This window comes from Rattus norvegicus, chromosome 3, assembly GCF_021556685.1.
Source record: "Rattus norvegicus strain SHRSP/BbbUtx chromosome 3, alternate assembly SHRSP_T2T, whole genome shotgun sequence".
NCBI lineage: Eukaryota > Metazoa > Chordata > Mammalia > Rodentia > Muridae > Rattus > Rattus norvegicus.
Genome location: NC_141536.1, coordinates 106,092,319 through 106,106,896, shown reverse-complemented (window position 1 = coordinate 106,106,896; position 14,578 = coordinate 106,092,319). Strand labels below are relative to the sequence as shown.

Sequence of the window (14,578 nt, the reverse complement as noted above, 5' to 3'; positions counted from 1 at the left end):
GAACTTACTCACATGAAGCAGAAGAGGGAAACGAGCACGGTGAAGTGAAGATGTGATGTTCCATCTCTTCAGATGGTTATGCTATCATTGGGCAATAGGATCAGAAACCACCACAACCAAGTAAGACCCAGACAAAATAAAAACTGAGATGATATACAGCTTTACTCCTAGCACACAAGGCTGAGGCAGAGGGATCTGTGAATTCAAGGTTAGCCAAAGTGACCTTGTCTGAACCTCACCCCCAGCCCAACACTAGAAAGAAAACAGAAAACTAAAGCCTACTTTTAAAAGGGAACATGGAAAGTCTTCTTTCCCCGCTGTAACTTACATTATCTGAAATTACCCATTTCAAATTAACAACACACAATGAAATTTCAGTGCATTCTCTGCTCATGCTTTATTGCTAACAATATATACATACAGGTGCAGTTTCAGACTCTCAAAACAGTTCCTTTTCCAAGAACACAAATTTCTTCACAACTCCCAAAGATGCATAGATTAAGAAGCTGCCGTTTGTAGTGCTTCAAACATTCAGTGAAGCTCTTCAACATCACCTCATACACTGGTGGCCCAATAGAATACAAGGGCAAGTGAACAGTGACACCTATGCTTGAAGGGCAGAAAACGCAGCACTCTCAAGTAGATTACTGTTCTTAATCTTTCTCATTAAAAGGATGCTTAAGTTTAAGTAAGGTTAATGCCCGGACTAGTAATGTTGTTTACGAACTGATAACACCCTAACAGAATACTTGTCTGATCCTTGAGATAGGGTGTCAGTGATGAGGACTGGCCCCAGAGTCCAAGTGTTCTTCAAGAGCTATGTCCTAAGCACAAAAGAACATTTAAATTAAGGATACAGCACACCATTCCCAAAGATGTCAAAATGTTTGGAAAATCAGCAGTAATCATATTGCTGAATGATATCTTGACTTCAGTGACTATTAGGAAGAGGGCAGTAGAAGGAAGAACTCTGGCCTTCCATCTTTATTGGCCGGCAGAGGGATCAGTAAGTGGCAAAGAACTCTTCTATTTGGGATACGTCATACACCTCAATTCCTGTGTTTCAGTGGAAAGCAAACATCACACTGACAACTCAGAAATTCAGTTCTGAAGGTTGAGAGTTTCCATTCTAGTCAACATCCATAGCAAAGTACCACAGCTAAAGTTAAATTTGAAACTATTTTTCTGTCATATAACATGTAAATTGGACTGAACCCAGTGAATCAGTTCTACTTGAAATCTATTTAGGTCTTTCAGAAATTATAAATACTTCTCATCATTTGTCAAAACCATTTGTAACTTGCATTTCAAAGTCAAGAAATTCTTACACTACCAGCATTAGTTTTTTTTGTAGTGCTGGCAACTGAACCCATTTTTCAGGTAAATGTTCTGCCAGTAGGTACACTTCTGTTCTTTCACTACTGTAACAAACCAATGTTCATTCACCCAAATAAATGTCTTTTTCGGAAGAAGAAAATTCCTATTCATCAGGAATCAAGTTTCAGGCAAGTTACACATTTTGATCAACTCATGTAAAGAAAACTCCAGTTCTACAGTTGCAGATCCAGCCACAGGCACTATCTGAGAAGCCAAACTGCAGCTCTACAAAACCTTGTGTGGGGATTTTGTAGATGGTCAGCCAGCACCTTCCAGAACAGATGCCTCATTACTGAATGGCAGTATGTACACACTGATGCTGGAGTCTGCCTATGGCGCTCAGGCCAGTTCCTGCCTGCTCAGGGACTGCAGACCATGAATCTGGCTCAATCTATAGATTTAAGAAACCCTAAACTTAGTCTATATAAACCTAATCAGACAAGTCCCTCAGCTAGTTACTTTGCACAGAACACTGTTATTTCTGAAGGATGATGACTCCACTTAGCCTGTTTTCCCACTCTTCTGAAACCCTGCACCATCCTGATTACAACTGTTTGTTCAACATGCTTAGTCTATCTTTTATTTGCAAACATGCTTGGGAATAAATAGAGCTAGGAAACAGAGTGAGCACTGCTTGTTGTATTCCTTACAGTTTGAATGTCTTGTGGTTGCCCCTTGTTTATCTTGTACTTCCAATTTTCAATGGAAGCAAGATAATCTTTAATTAAAAAATAAAAATAATTCAAACAATAAAACCAAGCTATTGGTTTAAGTATCTATTGCTTCATTATTGATAAATGCATATATAAAATTACTAGTAACTACCTAACAATGAAAAATTTCAACCATGCATTAGAATGTTAGCATTCTAGAATCAGTTATGGGCCTGCCACTATTGCTTACACTTTCAATCAGGCCTGGTTTTAATAAACATGCAAACCCTTTGATTCAGAATCTTGGGATAAAGCAATGATACATGCAAAGCTTCAACTAAATATGTCAGTCAAATTCCTCAGAGATGCAATCAGATACGCTGTTATCTACTATGATGCTGCTTCAAAACAAGTCATACATGAAAAAGCTAAACTTAAGACTTCTGTTTGGTTCTAAAAGGCTTAGCTAGAAATCCTGGCCCTTGGAAGGTAAATAAGTGTAAAGCCCTGGGAAAAAGGAACTGAGGTGATAGTCTTTATGGAATAAGTTTTCTTGGCCACTTACTGAGAGCTGGAGGGTGGTGAGGGTACTTGGGCAGAATGGTTTCTTTTCTGATTTGTATTAATGAACAGCTCTCTGGAGGGTTGAGGAGCAGAGCTAAAACAGTGTAAACACAAGCAGTAATGCCCTGAAATTCAACACAGCCCTCTGCATTTTAAAACTCTTGGCCAAGGGGTTCTTCCAAAATGGTATAATTCATAGCCAAGCAATGTTCTGAATAAACTAGAGACGGTATGCTTGCACCTACAGCACCATGAGAATGTAAACTCCTGAAGGCTAGGGCGTCTTTTCATATTTTGCATATCACAGGTACATAAAGAGTAAACAAGAGACTACAGTAAGACTGAATACTAATTAACCACATATTTTGAGACCACAAAATCTTGTAGCATATTTTTGCATTTAGAACCATAAAATGGCTGTTAAAGGAATCTCTGATGGATTAGTCACATCTCCATGATCATGCAGGTGTTCTGAATATTGCTTGGTTGTCCCAAAAGCTAACATGGACAGCACAGTTCATCTAGAGAGAAACTACACTTCAATCAGCCTTTTCCCTATCCTTAGGCTTATAATAAAATAAGAGTCTTAGATCTATAAAACTACTCTTTCACTTTTCTTCCCCTGGGAAAACAAAGGGACACAGACCCAGATCTTTCCAGGGATGTTGAAGGGGCTAAGTGGCCACAATGGACATGAGGTAAAGGAGGAAGAGAGAAGTGGTCCTAGTTCCATTTTACATCTCAGATAAGGAAGGAAGGAGTCTGCTGGATTCTTGTTGAAAGAATATGCACACTGGCCATGAGCTTATCACACACATTTACCAGATGCTCAGAAACCCCCTGCCTGGGCACTGCCAGTCATTTTGTTCACCTTTAATCCTTGAGCTTAAGTACAAGGAAAAAACAGTAAGTTCTTGTGGCTCCCTGCCCCTGAGGCACACCAATCACATATAAAACAAACTTTTCCTTTTGAAACAGTAGCCAGAAACCCAATGAATAAAGGTTATATTATTTGAATAAAGCATAGAACATTCTATATAGTAAATGACTATCAATACAAACAATTTAAGCAAGACCCCTACAGGTTGGCTTCACTGGGATTCCAGATTAAGCACTAGAAAGATTTCAACAGCTGTAAACTCTGGAGAAACAAAATAGGATCTTTAACACATATATGAAAGTTGATACTTTTTTCACAGATATATTCACATACATTCATAGTTTAAATGCCTTTTAATTAGGATGTGTTTTTCCTTTTGCAAAGCTCTATAGAACTGTAGGGCCCCACAAACCCAACCAGTAACCAACCACTCAACCACACAGCTTTGTGAGCACAATTCACCATATATACGGAACTATTATTGCTACAAAATTCCACCTCTTAACCATATTATTAGTTCATTATGGCTTTTGTTTTCTGCAGCAGGAATGTCCTTTCCTGTACACTGTGCTACTTTATATGCATTACATTTTCAAGTTTTCCTCTTTGTTTCTTAAATCTTCTTAGAAGCAGATTCTCCTAGGCACTAACACCTACTTGAGTGAAGAGTGATTACTATCCTATGAGGGTCTATTCCTGGGTCCCTGGATATCCAATACTATCATACTAATGTAATACACGCTAATAAACCTCCCTGGATATCCAATACTATCATACTAATGTAATACACGCTAATAAACCCTGCACATGCTTCTCTTTCTCTTTTCCTCATGTATCCCAGGCTGACCTCCAACTCACTGTGGAGCAGAGGATGGCCTTGAACTCTGGATCTTCCTGCCTCCACTTCCCAAATGCTGGGAGTTTACTGGCATCCACCACCATACCCAGCAGGACTTCTATTTCTAAAAATTATAAAAAGGAACAAATTAAAAAATAAACAAACAAACAAAAAACCCAAACCAATCAACCCACAACTCAGGAACAAACAAATTAAAAAACAAACAAACAAACAAACAAAAAACCCAAACCAATCAACCCACAACTCTCCAGAGAATGGTTACTCCCACATTTCCTAGGCAGCTTTTAGAGGTAGAAATTCCATTTTACAGAAAACTTTATTTTTCAGAACAAAGCAAAAGGAGAGGCCAACATACTTCTTGTCAACCTACATGGGCCCCACTGAGCTATCAGTTATGAGAAAGACTGGACTCAACACCCAAGTCAGATGTGGAACTGGTCAAAGCACAGAATACTCCAAATTGCTGACAAGGTTCTGCAATCAGCACACATGCTGCAATCAGGAAAGGAAATGGCCACAGAGTAAACATTCCAAAGCAATCGGCATAGCATCTCAGACATGCAAACAGAAATTTTCTAGACACAAAATAGGAAAAATAAACCCAAGACATACAATGCAAAGTCAATACAAGAACAAGCTAGCTTCAAACTGAGACAGCAAGACAACCATGAACCATGGCCTTGCTCTGAGGACTGAAGAGCTACAAAGGCAACTATTTCTAGCGACCTGTTAGAGGCTTAACATTCCCCCAAGCACAATGTTTCTCAGTGTGAACCCACATTTCTGTTCAGACATTAGTTGTTTTGGTCTTTATCTCCTATCCCCAGGGAGGCTACCATAGATTCATACACAAAAAGGTCTAGGATTTTCCACACTTTTTACACTACTGGTTATTATCAATATTTCATCTCGTAGTTTAAAATTATACTAAATTCATGCACTAACCCCTAACATGACACTACAATATGCTACCAAGCACTACTGATTACAAAACTATACACATCTCAAAATGGAAGACATTGGTGATTTTGTTGTTCTTAAACAACTTGTAACACTTGTCCACAAGTATTAAAATATACATTATATATATATATATATTTATATTGCACATATCCCGTTTTTGTTTAGTAACTTCAAAAGAAAAACTGCCAGTTTACATGGAGAAGGAAGGAGGCACGGCTATAGATGGAGGCACAGTTCTAACATGGTAATTTTGCTGCTTTTAAGAAAACCCATGTAAAACTATAAATGGAAATGTGCCACATACCAGGCAACTAGGGCTGGAATCCACTCGTGCTGTGAACACCATTTGGTGTTGACAATGCAGGATGCAGGAGCATCTTTGACAAAGTACACTCACTTCAAGGTGTGGAGCAAATGGGTGACACTTCCCTGGTTAGGCAGTGCCTGCCCGAGGGCAAGGTGAAGGACAGACAGCTGGGGCGGGCATCTAAGAGTGGCTCTCAATCACCAGCTGGCTTTGTCTTCTAAATAAAAATGTAAGTGGTTGGGGCACTTGAAAAATGGGGGTTATATTCTTGTTTCATTTTGAGGCTGGCCTTGATCTTTGTGGCCAGTCCTCCTGCCTCAATCTCCACAACACTGTGGTTACAAGTGTGGGCGATCAAGCCCAGCAATTTAGGTTACCTTTAACTTGTTATTTCTCTAGTGTTTTATCGTTATTTGCTCTCATTAATAGGTTATTTATAATAAATATTTATGAAAAAGCTTTTAGTATAAATTCAAATATGTTGTCCAATCTGACTAACCAAGAATGTTCAACATTTCCTAACTTTGATTGTTTCTATGACTCAAATTCACAGCACTGAAGCACCTAGAAACTGTTCCAGAATCAGCTCCCACAGCATCTGTTCCTAACTCATCTACCAAGCTAAAGCTCCTTCTGTGCTGGCAGCCGTTGCAAACACTGGGACCCTCTCATGTAAACGCCTGGCATCCCATATAATGGACTTCCATTAACTGGGAAGCAAGGAGATGTTTCCACAATAGTTCCTTATAACGTAACTATTAAGGAAGAAAAGAATGTTTTATATCTTATTGGAACTAGTTTTCTCCAGTTATCCCCACCCCCACCCCACAATCTCCTTTACATCTACAGTGACTAGCAACTATATCCACACTTATTGGATCTGCTTCTCTTACTTGAAGTTTTGTTCAGATCCCAAATCTCTTCTGAGATGATAGCGAACCAACCTCAGGACTGGGACCATTGCTTCTGAGGTCCATTCTCTGGTAAGATAGCTCAATTCAAACTGGGAAAAGTTACCTGAGTCCCAGAATTTCAATATAACATTACATTATCACCTAAAAAAAAAAAAAAATCTGTCCAAGTACCCATCTTGGGTTGAAGAAAATTATTCATACTTTTATAAAAAATGCAACTATATAATGTAAAAATGTTGAAAAGTCTGACGATGCTACATTAGACAACTTTGCTTTTCTTAGAGAAAAGGATTTATATGCCAAGCCTTAGTTTTTCCTTCATTCCTGTAAGTCCAAAGGTGAAGGCAAGTTACATAACAGGGCCCGCAATATCACCTTAACCGAAAGACCACATATGCCACTTCCCTTCCTGTCATAGCCACATGGAAAACCAAAGTCTCACATGCTACATGGGATTCCACAAAAGGAATATAAAAGAGGGTGTTACTGGGCTCTGCTGTTTTCTTGCTGGTTTTGAGTCTCATGATGTCCAGGCTGGTCCTGAACATCTGATCTTCCTGTCTTGGCCTCCCAAGCCCTGGCAGAACAAGGTGAGCATCACCCCATCCTACGTTTTCTTCCCACTCTGAACTAGCCACAGGCCCGGCTGGTTCTTCCTGAGAAGGATTGAAAAAGCAAAGGAAAACAGACAAAACCCAAACACGTAAGATTATCAAAGCCTTCTAATAAACAACAGGTTTCTTCTTCAAGAGAAAAAGCTTGTTTAAAAATGTGGATTTATACACATAAAACTCTAACGGTTTCACTCCCACACGAAACCAAACCTGGTGTCATGCCTTTCTGCTTTTATCGTTTCTTGATTTTGTCCAGGAAGTCTGTCAAAGAGCGAGCCAGAATTTAGATAACATTTCTTTCACCTCAAATTATATTAAAATTTGGAATTTACTACTGCAGTGTCAACTGTGCTTATAATAGTGTTAAAAATGGAAGACTTAAAAAAAAAAAAAAAAAACCCTGAAGTCACCCTCATTGGTATTTGTTCAGTCTTCTTGTTTGGATCTTTTAAAAAGAAAACAATTCACACCACACAACCTAAGCACTTGTTTCAAATTCAACATCTTCCTTCTACTTGCAAACAGTGTCTTTCTAATTAAAAAACTACAGAAGACCCAAGTCAGTTGTTTCTTTTCTTCCTGAAGTCAACAGGACAGCTGCATCCTCAGGGCTTTTCTGTGTTGAGTCTGACAAGAAGTAAAAGAAAAGCATCCTACACCATGGAGGTAATCTGTCAAAAGACATCCGCATCTCACTGGGGGAAGGAACTGGATGAAGAATCAGGATGCCTCACTGAGCAGTCCACGTAGAAATTCCTGGAAAGACAAATCAAATGGAAGATAGGAAGACCAACACAGGCACTCTTACATAAACTTACTTGTGAAATCAGTATTCACACACACACACACGCACGCACACACACACACACGATCAGTATTTAATACACACACGATCAATATTTAATACACACACACACACGATCAGTATTTAACACACACACACACACACACACACACACGATCAGTATTTAATACACACACACACATGTGCACACAAATACTTTAGCATGTGCTCACTTGCAGCCTGTAGTACTGAGGCTGGAGCATAAGAATTACAGCATTGAAAAGCAGGATGATTCGGTCCCCAGCTCCGAAAAAAAGAACCAAAAAAAAAAAAAAAAAAAAAAAAAAAAAAAGAAAAGCAGGATGAATTATGTCGAAGACTAACACAAACAAACAAATGACATCTTTTCTATCCTTCAAAAAGAAATTTTGTGGGGATGGCTCAGCAGTTAAGAACACTTATGCTGGGGTTGGGGATTTAGCTCAGCGGTAGAGCACTTGCCTAGCAAGGGCAAGGCCCTGGGTTCAGTCCCCAGCTCCGAAAAAAAGAAAAAGAAAAAAAAAAAAGAACACTTATGCTGTCAGAGGACCCTAATTCAGTTCCCAACATTGATACACATGGCAGATCATAACACATGGCACACACACGTAGGGAAAAATTCATAAACATGAGATGAACCAAAAAAATTTTTTTTGGCATAAGTCTATATAATCCTACAACTGGAGAAGCCTCTTCCTCTCTCTATATGTGTGGGTGAGTACATAAAGACACACATACACACACACAACACACACACACACAAAGAAATAAATGTAGTTGATAAAAAGCTCTCTAGAAAACATATTGAGAACACATAGCAAAAATAACAAAAACAGACACAGACACACACACAAGAGTATGAGGTGGGCGGTTGGGGATTTAGCTTGCTCGGCAAGCGCAAGGCCCTGGGTTCGGTCCCCAGCTCTGAAAAAAAGAAAAGAAAAGAAAACAAAACAAAACAAAACAAAACAAAAAAAAAAGAGTATGAGGTGGAGAACAGACACAGAAATCAATGTGAACACTAGTTATGTTGCCACAAGTCAACGTCCATCAGAGGCCTGGGAAATGATTGAGGATGACCCTAACTCTGCCTCCATTTTGGGAAGCAACCTTTAGAACATCGAGACAGCAAATTTGTTCTAAACCATGCAGTTTGATGGAGATGTATCTCAGTGTGTACTAGCATGTGCAAGCCTAGGTTTGGACCCTAGCACCACGGGGTACAGATAATTATATAATGCCTAGGAAAATAATATAATGGCTATGAAACTTTGTGCTGACAGGTATTTGTCACTTAGGAAAGTACAGGTGGGGAAGGGAAAAGTGGCATAACACGCTTTTTTTTTTTTTTTTTTAAAGATTTATTTTATTTATTATATATATATAAGTACACTGTAGCTGTCTTCAGATACACCAGAAGGGGGCATCAAATCTCTTTACAGATGGTTGTGAGCCACCATGTGGTTGCTGGGAATTGAACTCATGACCTCTGGAAGAGCAGTCGGGTGCTCTTAACCGCTGAGCCATCTCTCCAGCCCCATAACACGCTTTTTATTCCAGCACTTGGGAGACAAAGGCAGAGGCTCACAGATATGGGTCAGTCTCTGTGAGTTCAGGACCACCCTGATTAATATAAAGTTGCAACCATAATTAAGAAGTAAAATCCCATCTCAAATATATAACAACAACAAAATCTCAAACAAACGGGTATAGATCGACTGCATATATGTAATCCAGCAATCTGAGAGGTGTTGAGGTAGAGACCATGGTCTCAGGACAGTTTGGGGTACAGAGTGAGACCATGTTTCAAAAAAAGATAATTAAAAATAAGATAAATACATCTTCAAACTAAAAAGAAAGCACACACAAAGCTGTATATCTATCTGTCCAACATTTTATGAAACCCTGTGTTTCACCCCTGTTACAAAAAGGAAAACAAATTACTAATTAAAATACAAATATTCTTAGTACTCAAAACTGAGCATGTGGACATATGCTTATAATAGCAGTAATTAAAATGCTGGAGTAGAACTGGGAATTCAAGGCTATGCTGGCTGACAAAGAGACTCCATCATACTACAACTAACCAACTAGCCAACAAAAACCACAGCAGGACCTGGAGAGATGCTTCAGTGGTTAAGAACACTGGCTGCTATTCCAGGGGAGCCAGGTTCAGTTCTTGGCACCCATATGACCTCTCATAGCCTTCTGTGGTTCCAACACCCTCTTCTGACTTCCATGGGCACCAGGCATACATATGGTATACATACACACAGGCAAAAAGACTCATGTATATTCTCTCTATATAGAGCAGATTGGCTTTCTTTCTTTTTTTTTTTTAAGATTTATTTATTTATTATAGATGGTTGTGAGCCACCATGTGGTTGCTGGGAATTGAACTCATGACCTCTGGAAGAGCAGTCAGGTGCTCTTAACCGCTGAGCCATCTCTCCAGCCCGCAGATTGGCTTTCAACTCACAGAGATCTGCCTGCCTCTCCTGGTTTTGATCCTTACTACCTCAAAATGAAATCAATAGAACTGAAGTGGCAGCCGAGAACACAGCTTATTGTTTTAGTGTTTCTATTGCTGTGAAGAAAACACCAGGACCAGGCTGCTCTTATAAAAGAAAATATTGATTGGGGCTGGCTGAATTACATAGTTCAGAGGTTCAGTCCAGTATGGGCATGAAAAGAAGCATGCAGGCAGACACGGTACTGGAGAAGGAGCTGAGAGTTGTATACCTGGATGCACAGGCAGCAGAAGGAGACACTCATTCTAGGCCTAGCTAGAGCACATGACACCTCAGAGTCAGCCTCCACAATGACACACTTCCTCCAACAAGGCCACACCTCCTAACAGTGCCACTCCCTGTAAGTCTATGGGGGCCATTTCCTCGAAAGCCACCATACAGTTGAGTGCATGTTGTTCAAATAAGCTTGCATCCCAGTCCCTAATGTCAAAGCTTCATGCAACAGCACATGCACATACTCCCTGTGCATGGGAGGACTGCTAGCTGGGATTAGTTAGCTCCAGATTTAGTAAGACGACTATCTCAAAAAATAAGGTGGGGAACACATGAGGAAGACGACTGACATCGACGTCTAGCTTCCAGAGCAAACCATATGTATGTACATGCATACACGCAAACTTAGTGCTCAGCAACGCTTATTTTTTAATCACTTTATATTCTTCAATTTGATTAAATCTACATGTTTTCTGTACACAGTGACAATTACTGGTTAGGTTAAGTGATTTATCGTCTTATACATTGTAACTGCTTTGGTTAAAAAACAAAATAGAAGTCAGTAGTATGGTCCTCTCTGTGTGTGAATGTGTGTGTACACACACATGTGCAATAGGTAATAATTATCGATAACTAGGTCTTGTGGATTTTATTTATCTTTTTTTTTTTAAGATTTATTTATTTCATGTATGAGTACACTGTAGCTGTCTTCAGACACACCAGAAGAGGGCATCAGATCCCATTACAGATGGTTCTGAGTCGCCATGTGGTTGCTGGGATTTGAACTGAGGACCTCTGGAAGAGCAGTCAGCCATCTCTGAGCCATCTCTCCAACCCCCATGGGTTCTGTTTATTAAAACAAATGTCTTGCTATGGTTCAATCCTCACCTCAGTTTCCCAAGTACCAAGAGCTGGGAATAAAGGCAGTGCCATGGTGTCTGGTTTGTACTCATTTTTATCTCTGTTGTCTGTTGCTGTTACTAGTTTAGTGATTTGCTTCTATGGAGGCCTTTTCAAGCTGCTACAACAGTATTTGGAATGATTATCCCATTACTACTTACTTGCCAAGTCCTGAGTTCAGAATGTTGAGCTGAATATAAAAGCACCTAAGGTCAGGAAGATATCCACCTTGTGTGACAGGTTCCTAAAATGAAAAGGACATAATGGTAAGTATCTTGGTTTCTTTTTTATCACTGTGATAAGACACCATGTCCAAAGCAATCCATAAAAAAATCACTTAGTTGGGCTTACAGTTTTTAGAGTCCAATGAAGGCATGGTGACAGGAATAGATAAGGCACACTCACATCTTCAACAGCAAGCAGGAGGCAGAGGGAGACCCAATAGGACTGGCTCTGAGTCTTTGAAGCCTCAAAGCCTGACCCCAGTGATAGACACCTCCTAATTGTTTCCAAACAGGTCCACCTACTGGGGACCACAGATCCAAACATAAGAGTCTATGGGGAGCACTCCCACTCAAACCACCAAAGGACTTACATATCCTTTACTGATACTGCAAGTATTAAGTATACAAAGATATTCCAACCAAACTAGTCTAAAAAAAGTTTACTCTCACAAGTATTCGAAAGGAATAATCATTATGTTATTTTCTATATACTTGTACTTGAATTAGTGTTTAAAAATATCAGCATTTTTGGAGGTGTTCTGAAGCTTTTATATAACACCATCTTCTCTGAATTTATGGAGTCTTTCTAAAGGGGAAAGAAAATGTGTAATTCTGCAGGAAATCTCCAGTACTTTATAGCTGTCTTTTGGTGCAAAAGACTGCTTTTAGGGCAATTACATTTTCCTCTCTGAGATGAAGAAGGATGTTATATTCCTTTCCTCTAGCTCATACCTGTTTTTTTCTACTTGTGGATCAGATTAAAAAAACAAAAACTACTCCTGCTAAAGAGAAGGGGTTTTGCTTTTTGCTTTTTTTTTTTTTTGTTTTTTTGGTTTTTTTTTTGTTTTGTTTTGTTTTTTGACCCTCTAAGCTTCTTTGCCCTCAGCTCTGCTAAATCCAGGGCTAACAGAAACCATATAATCTATCACAAACATCCACTCATATTATCATACTTCCATTTGAACTGGCTCTCACTAATGTGCCAGTTTATTTTTAAAACAAGATTGTGATAGAAGTAAATTCTGGCCCTGAGCACCAACACGCCCAGTATATGTCTCACCAAAACAGAAACCAGAAGCACAGATCTGCCTAGAATTTAACTGATTACCAATAAAATTAAGGGGGCTCCCAATTACAAAGAGATGGCCCATAATTTAACAAGAATCAAATACAAATATCTTGATAAGACTACACTATCAACAGTGTACACCAACTACATAAATGAGAGTCTAACAATATTTCTAAAACTATAATTCTAAAAAAGGAAGGAAGGAAGGAAGGAAGGAAGGAAGGAAGGAAGGAAGGAAGAAAGAAAGGAAGAAAGAAAGGAGCATTGTAGGTGTCTCCCTTGATTCTTGGTAAGAAACCAACACCGGTGAATTCCACTGAGACCTGTTTGCCGAAATTAATGCGCCATAAGGACATTATCAGGACGTACAAGGACAAGGCTGCTTACTATGATCATAAAAGTTTGACTGGTGCGAGTATGAGGTAAAGGCGGCAAGAGCCTATCTGTAATACATATACTCAAATGAAAATACCAGAGGGAACCTCTTACAGCAAATCTCAAGGTCAACGCTCCAGGGACACAAAATACCTAGAGTTGCAACAGGCCTGTTCACCTTAATCGATGACGCCTTCGATAAAGGGTCACTGTGGATGTTACAAACAATACAGAGATATTCTTAGAAAAATAAACGAGAGGTGATCCCAGAGGCTTCCAGATACAGCCCGTGTGAGTGCAACTCGGAGAACCTGGGTAAAGCACACAGCGGCCAAAGCGAAGGGCACAAGGAAGGGCGTGGAGCGCCCGTAGGGAAAGAACGCCGCCACGTACCGGGAGGCGGCGGGGCCGAGAGGACCCGGCTGCTAATGGAAAGCCCTGCAGGCCCAGGCCCTGCCGGCTCTCTCATCAGGCTCGCCGCTACCCGGTCCCGGGTTGTGCCGCCCCACCGGCTGCTCGTCGCCCGGTAGACAGACGGCCCTCTCGACTCACCTCACACAGTCCAGGACAAGTATTCCGCTCCCCGCGGGAGGCCTGCCCCGGGCCCGTAGGCCAGCTGCCCGGGGCACGCCTCACTCCGCCATCTTCGCTCCTTCTCCTGTCCGCCAGCCCAGGGGGCGGAGACGCGAATGGCTCCGCCCCGCCTCATGGTGCTGATTGGACAGCACCTTGCTCGCGCGCTCTTTTTCCGACACAGATTGGCTGGAATGTACATCAATCAATCCCTCTCTGGTTCTATTTTTTTTTTTTTTTTTGTTGGAACCTAGTGCTCCAGTTGAAGTTAACCAGGAAAAGGGTTATTATAATTTACTTGAGGAAAAACATTCCGCACGGAGGCAGTCTCACTTTTTAGTAAGATAGAGCGGCAAGGCCAAATTCCTATTTTAAATTATCGTTACTGTTAACATATACTGTTCCTAGTAATTCCTCTCTTGGTCTAAAGGATTTTTATCCCCGGACTAACACTACACCCAAAGGAACAATTTCCATGGTGTCAGTTCTTCTGACTTTGACCCATTTAGACTGAATGCTGCCTGCTGTTTAAAGGTCAATACAGTAGTGTAGTTTTCCTCACCTTAAGAGGGCCTGCCTGCTGACTGAGAAAATGTTAAATGGCATTTGTTGTTTCTTCCAGCTGTAGGATTTAGAAATCCTTTAGCAGTGTTTCCAGGAGAGGTAGTGAAGGCAACAGAGTGATTCTTACAGATGATGACAAATGTTCTTCTGGGTAAGCAGTGCTTTCCAAACAACG

The 14,578-nt window shown here is 40.3% G+C and overlaps 1 long non-coding RNA gene across 1 annotated transcript; it reads right to left on the bottom strand.

Moving 5' to 3' along the window:
* Positions 1-367: 367 nt before the first annotated feature.
* Oip5-as1 (OIP5 antisense RNA 1) lies at positions 368-13,922 on the bottom strand. The gene is given in 3 exon segments (NR_130141.1): positions 368-7,887; positions 11,760-11,842; positions 13,819-13,922. It is a non-coding gene; the product is annotated as an OIP5 antisense RNA 1 (long non-coding RNA).
* Between the last annotated feature and the right edge of the window lie 656 nt (positions 13,923-14,578).